Raw genomic sequence first — 12,885 nt, forward strand, 5'->3', positions numbered from 1 at the left:
TAACACTAGAATTACACTATAGTATAACTAAAATTACACTAGGATTACACTATAGTATAACTAAATTTATACTACAATAACACTATAGTATAACTAAAATAACACTAGCATTACACTATAGTATAACTAAAATTACACTAGGTTTACATTATAGTATAACTAAATTTACACTACAATAACACTATAATATAACTAAAATAACACTAGCATTACACTGTAGTATAACTAAAATTACACTAGATTTACACTATAGTATAACTAAATTTACACTACAATAACACTATAGTATAACTAAAATAACACTAGCATTACACTAGTATAACTAAAATTACACTAGGTTTACACTATAGTATAACTAAATTTACACTACAATAACACTATAGTATAACTAAAATAACACTAGCATTACACTATAGTATAACTAAAATAACACTAGCATTAGACTATAGTATAACTAAAATTACACTAGGATTACATTATAGTATAACTAAATTTACACTACAATAACACTATAGTATAACTAAAATAACACTAGAATTACACTATAATAAAACTAAAATTACATTAGGATTACACTATAGTATATAACTAAAATAACACTAGCATTACACTATAGTATAACTAAAATTACACTAGATTTACAATATAGTATAACAAAATTTACACTACAATAACACTATAGTATAACTAAAATAACACTAGCATTACACTATAGTATAACTAAAATTACACTAGATTTATACTATAGTATAACTAAAATAACACTAGAATTACACTATAGTATAACTAAAATTACACTAGGATTACACTATAGTATAACTAAATTTACACTACAATAACACTATAGTATAACTAAAATAACACTAGCATTACACTATAGTATAACTAAAATTACACTAGGTTTACACTATAGTATAACTAAATTTACACTACAATAACACTATAGTATAACTAAAATAACACTAGAATTACACTATAGTATAACTAAAATAACACTAGGATTAAACTATAGTATAACTAAATTTACACTACAATAACACTATAGTATAACTAAAATAACACTAGAATTACACTATAATAAAACTAAAATTACACTAGGATTACACTATAGTATATAACTAAAATAAAACTAGCATTACACTATAGTATAAATAAAATTACACTAGATTTACAATATAGTATAACAAAATTTACACTACAATAACACTATAGTATAACTAAAATAACACTAGCATTACACTATAGTATAACTAAAATTACACTAGATTTATACTATAGTATAACTAAAATAACACTAGAATTACACTATAGTATAACTAAAATTACACTAGGATTACACTATAGTATAACTAAATTTACACTACAATAACACTATAGTATAACTAAAATAACACTATCATTACACTATAGTATAACTAAAATTACACTAGGTTTACACTATTGTAATACTAAATTTACACTACAATAACACTATAGTATAACTAAAATAACACTAGCATTAGACTATAGTATAACTAAAATAACACTAGAATTAGACTATAGTATAACCAAAATAACACTAGCATTAGACTATAGTATAACTAAATTTACACTACAATAACACTATAGTATAACTAAAATAACACTAGAATTACAATATAATAAAACTAAAATTACACTAGGATTACACTATAGTATATAACTAAAATAACACTAGCATTACACTATAGTATAACTAAAATTACACTAGATTTACACTATAGTATAACAAAATTTACACTACAATAACACTATAGTATAACTAAATTTACACTACAATAACACTATAGTATAACTAAAATAACACTAGCATTACACTATAGTATAACTAAAATAACACTAGGATTAAACTATAGTATAACTAAATTTACACTACAATAACACTATAGTATAACTAAAATAACACTAGAATTACACTATAGTATAACTAAATTTACACTACAATAACACTATACTATAACTAAAATAACACTAGAATTACACTATAGTATAACTAAAATTACATTAGGATTACACTATAGTATAACTAAATTTACACTACAATAACACTATAGTATAACTAAAATAACACTAGCATTACACTATAGTATAACTAAAATTACACTAGGTTTAAACTATAGTATAACTAAATTTACACTACAATAACACTATAGTATAACTAAAATAACACTAGCATTACACTATATTTTAACTAAAATTACACTAGGTTTACACTATAGTATAACTAAATTTACACTACAATAACACTATAGTATAACTAAAATAACACTAGTATTACACTATAGTATAACTAAAATAACACTAGCATTAGACTATAGTATAACTAAAATTACACTAGGATTACATTATAGTATAACTAAATTTACACTACAATAACACTATAGTATAACTAAAATAACACTAGAATTACACTATAATAAAACTAAAATTACATTAGGATTACACTATAGTATATAACTAAATTAACACTAGAATAACACTATAGTATAACTAAAATAACACTAGCATTACACTATAGTATAACAAAATTTACACTACAATAACACTATAGTATAACTAAAATAACACTAGCATTACACTATAGTATAACTAAAATTACACTAGATTTATACTATAGTATAACTAAAATAACACCAGAATTACACTATAGTATAACTAAAATTACACTAGGATTACACTATAGTATAACTAAATTTACACCACAATAACACTATAGTATAACTAAAATAACACTAGCATTACACTATAGTATAACTAAAATTACACTAGGTTTACACTATAGTATAACTAAATTTACACTACAATAACACTATAGTATAACTAAAATAACACTAGAATTACACTATAGTATAACTAAAATAACACTAGGATTAAACTATAGTATAACTAAATTTACACTACAATAACACTATAGTATAACTAAAATAACACTAGAATTACACTATAATAAAACTAAAATTACACTAGGATTACACTATAGTATATAACTAAAATAAAACTAGCATTACACTATAGTATAAATAAAATTACACTAGATTTACAATATAGTATAACAAAATTTACACTACAATAACACTATAGTATAACTAAAATAACACTAGCATTACACTATAGTATAACTAAAATTACACTAGATTTATACTATAGTATAACTAAAATAACACTAGAATTACACTATAGTATAACTAAAATTACACTAGGATTACACTATAGTATAACTAAATTTACACTACAATAACACTATAGTATAACTAAAATAACACTATCATTACACTATAGTATAACTAAAATTACACTAGGTTTACACTATTGTATAACTAAATTTACACTACAATAACACTATAGTATAACTAAAATAACACTAGCATTAGACTATAGTATAACTAAAATAACACTAGAATTAGACTATAGTATAACCAAAATAACACTAGCATTAGACTATAGTATAACTAAATTTACACTACAATAACACTATAGTATAACAAAAATAACACTAGAATTACAATATAATAAAACTAAAATTACACTAGGATTACACTATAGTATATAACTAAAATAACACTAGCATTACACTATAGTATAACTAAAATTACACTAGATTTACACTACGGTATAACAAAATTTACACTACAATAACACTATAGTATAACTAAATTTACACTACAATAACACTATAGTATAACTAAAATAACTCTAGCATTACACTATAGTATAACTAAAATAACACTAGGATTAAACTATAGTATAACTAAATTTACACTACAATAACACTATAGTATAACTAAAATAACACTAGAATTACACTATAGTATAACTAAATTTACACTACAATAACACTATAGTATAACTAAAATAACACTAGAATTACACTATAGTATAACTAAAATTACATTAGGATTACACTATAGTATAACTAAATTTACACTACAATAACACTATAGTATAACTAAAATAACACTAGCATTACACTATAGTATAACTAAAATTACACTAGGTTTAAACTATAGTATAACTAAATTTACACTACAATAACACTATAGTATAACTAAAATAACACTAGCATTACACTATATTTTAACTAAAATTACACTAGGTTTACACTATAGTATAACTAAATTTACACTACAATAACACTATAGTATAACTAAAATAACACTAGCATTACACTATAGTATAACTAAAATAACACTAGCATTAGACTATAGTATAACTAAAATTACACTAGGATTACATTATAGTATAACTAAATTTACACTACAATAACACTATAGTATAACTAAAATAACACTAGAATTACACTATAATAAAACTAAAATTACATTAGGATTACACTATAGTATAACTAAAATTTACTAGATTTACAATATAGTATAACTAAAAATTTACACTACAATAACACTATAGTATAACTAAAATAACACTAGCATTACACTATAGTATAACTAAAATTACACTAGATTTATACTATAGTATAACTAAAATAACACTAGAATTAACTATAGTATAACTAAAATTACACTAGGATTACACTATAGTATAACTAAATTTACACTACAATAACACTATAATATAACAAAAAAACACTAGCATTACACTATATTATAACTAAAATTACACTAGGTTTACACTATATTATAACTAAATTTACACTACAATAACACTATAGTATAACTAAAATAACACTAGCATTACACTATAGTATAACTAAAATAACACTAGGATTAAACTATAGTATAACTAAATTTACACTACAATAACACTATAGTATAACTAAAATAACACTAGCATTACACTATAGTATAACTAAAATTACACTAGGTTTACACTATAGTATAACTAAATTTACACTACAATAATACTATAGTATAACTAAAATAACACTAGCATTAGACTATAGTATAACTAAAATAACACTAGAATTAGATTATAGTATAAACAAAATTACACTAGCATTAGACTATAATATAACTAAATTTACACTACAATAACACTATAGTATAACTAAAATAACACTAGAATTACAATATAATAAAACTAAAATTACACTAGGATTACACTATAGTATATAACTAAAATAACACTAGCATTACACTATAGTATAACTAAAATTACACTAGATTTACACTATAGTATAACAAAATTTACACTACAATAACACTATAGTATAACTAAAATAACACTAGCATTACACTGTAGTGTAACTAAAATTACACTAGATTTATACTATAGTATAACTAAATTTACACTACAATAACACTATAGTATAACTAAAATAACACTAGCATTACATTATAGTATAACTAAAATTACACTTGGATTAACTATAGTATAACTAAATTTACACAACAATAATACTATAGTATAACTGAAATAACACTAGGATTACACTATAGTATAACTAAAATTACACTAGGTTTACACTATAGTGTAACTAAATTTACACTATAATAACACTATAGTATAACTAAAATAACACTAAAATTACACTATAGTATAACTAAAATTACACTACAATAACCCTATATTATAACTAAAATAACACTAGAATTACACTATAGTATAACTAAAATTACACTAGGATTACACTATAGTATAATTAAATTTACACTACAATAACACTATAGTATAAATAAAATAACACTAGAATTACACTATAGTATAACTAAAATTACACTAGGTTTACACTATAGTATAACTAAATTTACACTACAATAACACAATAGTATAACTAAAATAACACTAGAATTACACTATAATAAAACTAAAATTACACTAGGATTATACTATAGTATATAAATAAAATAACACTAGCATTACACTATAGTATAACTAAAATTACATTAGATTTACACTATAGTATAACAAAATTTACACTACAATAACACTATAGTATAACTAAAATAACACAAGCATTACACTATAGTATAACTAAAATTACACAAGATTTACATTATAGTATAACTAAATTTACACTACAATAACACTATAGTATAACTAAAATAACACTAGAATTACACTATAGTATAACTAAATTTACACTACAATAACACTATACTATAACTAAAATAACACTAGAATTACACTATAGTATAACTAAAATTACATTAGGATTACACTATAGTATAACTAAATTTACACTACAATAACACTATAGTATAACTAAAATAACACTAGCATTACACTATAGTATAACTAAAATTACACTAGGTTTAAACTATAGTATAACTAAATTTACACTACAATAACACTATAGTATAACTAAAATAACACTAGCATTACACTATATTTTAACTAAAATTACACTAGGTTTACACTATAGTATAACTAAATTTACACTACAATAACACTATAGTATTACTAAAATAACACTAGCATTACACTATAGTATAACTAAAATAACACTAGCATTAGACTATAGTATAACTAAAATTACACTAGGATTACATTATAGTATAACTAAATTTACACTACAATAACACTATAGTATAACTAAAATAACACTAGAATTACACTATAATAAAACTAAAATTACATTAGGATTACACTATAGTATAACTAAAATTATACTAGATTTACAATATAGTATTAAAAAATTTACACTACAATAACACTATAGTATAACTAAAATAACACTAGCATTACACTATAGTATAACTAAAATTACACTAGATTTATACTATAGTATAACTAAAATAACACTAGAATTAACTATATTATAACTAAAATTACACTAGGATTACACTATAGTATAACTAAATTTACACTACAATAACACTATAATATAACTAAAAAAACACTAGCATTACACTATATTATAACTAAAATTACACTAGGTTTACACTATATTATAACTAAATTTACACTACAATAACACTATAGTATAACTAAAATAACACTAGCATTACACTATAGTATAACTAAAATAACACTAGGATTAAACTATAGTATAACTAAATTTACACTACAATAACACTATAGTATAACTAAAATAACACTAGCATTACACTATAGTATAACTAAAATTACACTAGGTTTACACTATAGTATAACTAAATTTACACTACAATAATACTATAGTATAACTAAAATAACACTAGCATTAGACTATAGTATAACTAAAATAACACTAGAATTAGATTATAGTATAAACAAAATTACACTAGCATTAGACTATAATATAACTAAATTTACACTACAATAACACTATAGTATAACTAAAATAACACTAGAATTACAATATAATAAAACTAAAATTACACTAGGATTACACTATAGTATATAACTAAAATAACACTAGCATTACACTATAGTATAACTAAAATTACACTAGATTTACACTATAGTATAACAAAATTTACACTACAATAACACTATAGTATAACTAAAATAACACTAGCATTACACTGTAGTGTAACTAAAATTACACTAGATTTATACTATAGTATAACTAAATTTACACTACAATAACACTATAGTATAACTAAAATAACACTAGCATTACATTATAGTATAACTAAAATTACACTTGGATTAACTATAGTATAACTAAATTTACACAACAATAATACTATAGTATAACTGAAATAACACTAGGATTACACTATAGTATAACTAAAATTACACTAGGTTTACACTATAGTGTAACTAAATTTACACTATAATAACACTATAGTATAACTAAAATAACACTAAAATTACACTATAGTATAACTAAAATTACACTACAATAACCCTATATTATAACTAAAATAACACTAGAATTACACTATAGTATAACTAAAATTACACTAGGATTACACTATAGTATAATTAAATTTACACTACAATAACACTATAGTATAAATAAAATAACACTAGAATTACACTATAGTATAACTAAAATTACACTAGGTTTACACTATAGTATAACTAAATTTACACTACAATAACACAATAGTATAACTAAAATAACACTAGAATTACACTATAATAAAACTAAAATTACACTAGGATTATACTATAGTATATAAATAAAATAACACTAGCATTACACTATAGTATAACTAAAATTACATTAGATTTACACTATAGTATAACAAAATTTACACTACAATAACACTATAGTATAACTAAAATAACACAAGCATTACACTATAGTATAACTAAAATTACACAAGATTTACATTATAGTATAACTAAATTTACACTACAATAACACTATAGTATAACTAAAATAACACTAGCATTACATTATAGCATAACTAAAATTACCCTTGGATTAACTATAGTATAACTAAATTTACACTACAATAACAATATAGTATAACTGAAATAACACTATAGTATAACTAAAATTACACTAGGTTTAGATTATAGTGCAACTAAATTTACACTACAATAGCACTATAGTATAACTAAAATAACACTAGAATTACAATATAGTATAACTAAAATAACACTAGCATTACACTATAGTATAACTAAATTTACACTACAATAACACTATAGTATAACTAAAATAACACTAGAATTACACTATAGTATAACTAAAATTACACTAGGATTACACTATAGTATAACTAAATTTACACTACAATAACACTATAGTATAACTAAAATAACACTAGAATTACACTATAGTATAACTAAAATTACACTAGGATTACACTATAGTATAACTAAATTTATACTACAATAACACTATAGTATAACTAAAATAACACTAGCATTACACTATAGTATAACTAAAATTACACTAGGTTTACATTATAGTATAACTAAATTTACACTACAATAACACTATAGTATAACTAAAATAACACTAGCATTACACTGTAGTATAACTAAAATTACACTAGGTTTACACTATAGTATAACTAAATTTACACTACAATAACACTATAGTATAACTAAAATAACACTAGCATTACACTATATTTTAACTAAAATTACACTAGGTTTACACTATAGTATAACTAAATTTACACTACAATAACACTATAGTATAACTAAAATAACACTAGCATTACACTATAGTATAACTAAAATAACACTAGCATTACACTATAGTATAACTAAAATTACACTAGGATTACATTATAGTATAACTAAATTTACACTTCAATAACACTATAGTATAACTAAAATAACACTAGAATTACACTATAATAAAACTAAAATTACATTAGGATTACACTATAGTATATAACTAAAATAACACTAGCATTACACTATAGTATAACTAAAATTACACTAGATTTACAATATAGTATAACAAAATTTACACTACAATAACACTATAGTATAACTAAAATAACACTAGCATTACACTATAGTATAACTAAAATTACACTAGATTTATACTATAGTATAACTAAAATAACACTAGAATTACACTATAGTATAACTAAAATTACACTAGGATTACACTATAGTATAACTAAATTTACACTACAATAACACTATAGTATAACTAAAATAACACTAGCATTACACTATAGTATAACTAAAATTACACTAGGTTTACACTATAGTATAACTAAATTTACACTACAATAACACTATAGTATAACTAAAATAACACTAGAATTACACTATAGTATAACTAAAATAACACTAGGATTAAACTATAGTATAACTAAATTTACACTACAATAACACTATAGTATAACTAAAATAACACTAGAATTACACTATAATAAAACTAAAATTACACTAGGATTACACTATAGTATATAACTAAAATAAAACTAGCATTACACTATAGTATAAATAAAATTACACTAGATTTACAATATAGTATAACAAAATTTACACTACAATAACACTATAGTATAACTAAAATAACACTAGCATTACACTATAGTATAACTAAAATTACACTAGATTTATACTATAGTATAACTAAAATAACACTAGAATTACACTATAGTATAACTAAAATTACACTAGGATTACACTATAGTATAACTAAATTTACACTAGGTTTACACTATAGTATAACTAAATTTACACTACAATAACACTATAGTATAACTAAAATAACACTAGCATTAGACTATAGTATAACTAAAATAACACAAGAATTAGACTATAGTATAACCAAAATAACACTAGCATTAGACTATAGTATAACTAAATTTACACTACAATAACACTATAGTATAACTAAAATAACACTAGAATTACAATATAATAAAACTAAAATTACACTAGGATTACACTATAGTATATAACTAAAATAACACTAGCATTACACTATAGTATAACTAAAATTACACTAGATTTACACTACAGTATAACAAAATTTACACTACAATAACACTATAGTATAACTAAAATAACACTAGCATTACACTGTAGTATAACAAAAATTACACTAGATTTACACTATAGTATAAATGAATTTGCACTACAATAACACTATAGTATAACTAAAATAACACTAGCATTACATTATAGTATAACTAAAATTACACTTGGATTAACTATGGTATAACTAAATTTACACTACAATAACACTATAGTATAACTGAAATAACCTTAGGATTACACTATAGTATAACTAAAATTACACTAGCTTTACACTATAGTGTAACTAAATTTACATTACAATAACACTATAGTATAACTAAAATAACACTAGAATTACACTATAGTATAACTAAAATTACATTAGGATTACACTATAGTTTAACTAAAATAACACTAGCATTACACTATAGTATAACTAAATTTAGACTACAATAACACTATAGTATAACTAAAATAACACTAGAATTACACAATAGTATAACTAAAATTACACTAGGATTACAATATAGTATAACTAAATTTACACTACAATAACACTATAGTATAACTAAAATAACACTAGCATTACACTGTAGTATAACTAAAATTACACTAGGTTTACACTATAGTATAACTAAATTTACACTACAATAACACTATAGTATAACTAAAATAACACTAGAATTACACTATAGTATATAACTAAAATTACACTAGGTTTACACTATAGTGTAACTAAATTTACAATACAATAACACTATAGTATAACTAAAATAACACTAGAATTACACTATAGTATAACTAAAATTACACTAGGATTATACTATAGTATAACTAAATTTAATCTACAATAACACTATAGTATATCTAAAATAACACTAGCATTACACAATAGAATAACTAAAATTACACTAGGTTTACACTATAGTATAACTAAATTTACACTACAATAACACTATAGTATAACAAAAATAACACTAGCGTTAGACTATAGTATAACTAAAATAACACTAGCATTAGACTATAGTATAACTAAAATTACACTAGGATTACACTATAGTATAACTAAATTTACACTATAATAACACTATAGTATAACTAAAATAACACTAGAATTACACTATAATAAAACTAAAATTACACTAGGATTACACTATAGTATATAACTAAAATAACACTAGCATTACACTATAGTATAACTAAAATAACACTAGAATTAACTATAATAAAACTAAAATTACACTTGGATTACATTATAGTATATAACTAAAATAAAACTAGCATTACACTATAGTATAACTAAAATTACACTAGATTTACAATATAGTATAACAAAATTTACACTACAATAACACTATAGTATAACTAAAATAACACTAGAATTACACTATAGTATAACTAAAATTACACTAGATTTACACTATAGTATAACTAAAATAACACTAGAATTACACTATAGTATAACTAAAATTACACTAGGATTACACTATAGTATAACTAAATTTACACTACAATAACACTATAGTATAACTAAAATAACACTAGCATTACACTATAGTATAACTAAAATTACACTAGGTTTACACTATAGTATAACTAAATTTACACTACAATAACACTATAGTATAACTAAAATAACACTAGCATTAGACTATAGTATAACTAAAATAACACTAGCATTAGACTATAGTATAACCAAAATAACACTAGCATTAGACTATATTATAACTAAATTTACACTACAATAACACTATAGTATAAGTAAAATAACACTAGAATTACAATATAATAACACTAAAATTACACTAGGATTACACTATAGTATATAACTAAAATAACACTAGCATTACACTATAGTATAACTAAAATTACACTAGATTTACACTATAGTATAACAAAGTTTACACTACAATAACACTATAGTATAACTAAAATTTAACGCCCAGAATTATTTAATTTTAATCCGAGAATAATTAATTTGGGAATATTTGGAGTTTTGATTTAAATTCTAATATTCTTAAATTGATTAGGATTGAAATTGAATAACATGAGAATGTGAGGACTGAATTGCAATTATTGCATAGTTGAGGGACTAAAGTGCAAAATCTTGAACTTTAGTGGGACACTTGTTATTTTATTGGATTGCACGTGTGATTATCTTGCAATTCCATCAGATTATTCGGCACAAGGAAAGAAAGGAACCGAGAGCAAGAGCAAAGAGATCTCCAAGTTCAATCTTAATCTTCAAATCCTTATATCTTGAGGTACGATTATCCGATTTCGATTCCGAAAGATGTTTTGGAATCCTCTCGACGAAACCTTAGATTTGATGTAAGTTTCTTCTTTGTTCATCAGGGTTTGGTCATTCGAACATAGCAGAGATCAGATGTTGTATATGATTTGTGATTGTTGAGCTTCTATCTTTGATAATCTTGAAGTTGGGTTGAAGATTGATTTGTATATCATGTTCTTATGAATTCCCAACTATGCTTTGATCCTTATACTGGCTGATATGTTGGTTGTAAAGCTTCAACAGCTGATATACATGTTAGAAATGTTGTAGATATGTTCGGAATCATCGAGTTATACCGATAT

This window comes from Henckelia pumila, chromosome 3 (assembly GCF_033568475.1).
Source record: "Henckelia pumila isolate YLH828 chromosome 3, ASM3356847v2, whole genome shotgun sequence".
Lineage (NCBI taxonomy): Eukaryota > Viridiplantae > Streptophyta > Magnoliopsida > Lamiales > Gesneriaceae > Henckelia > Henckelia pumila.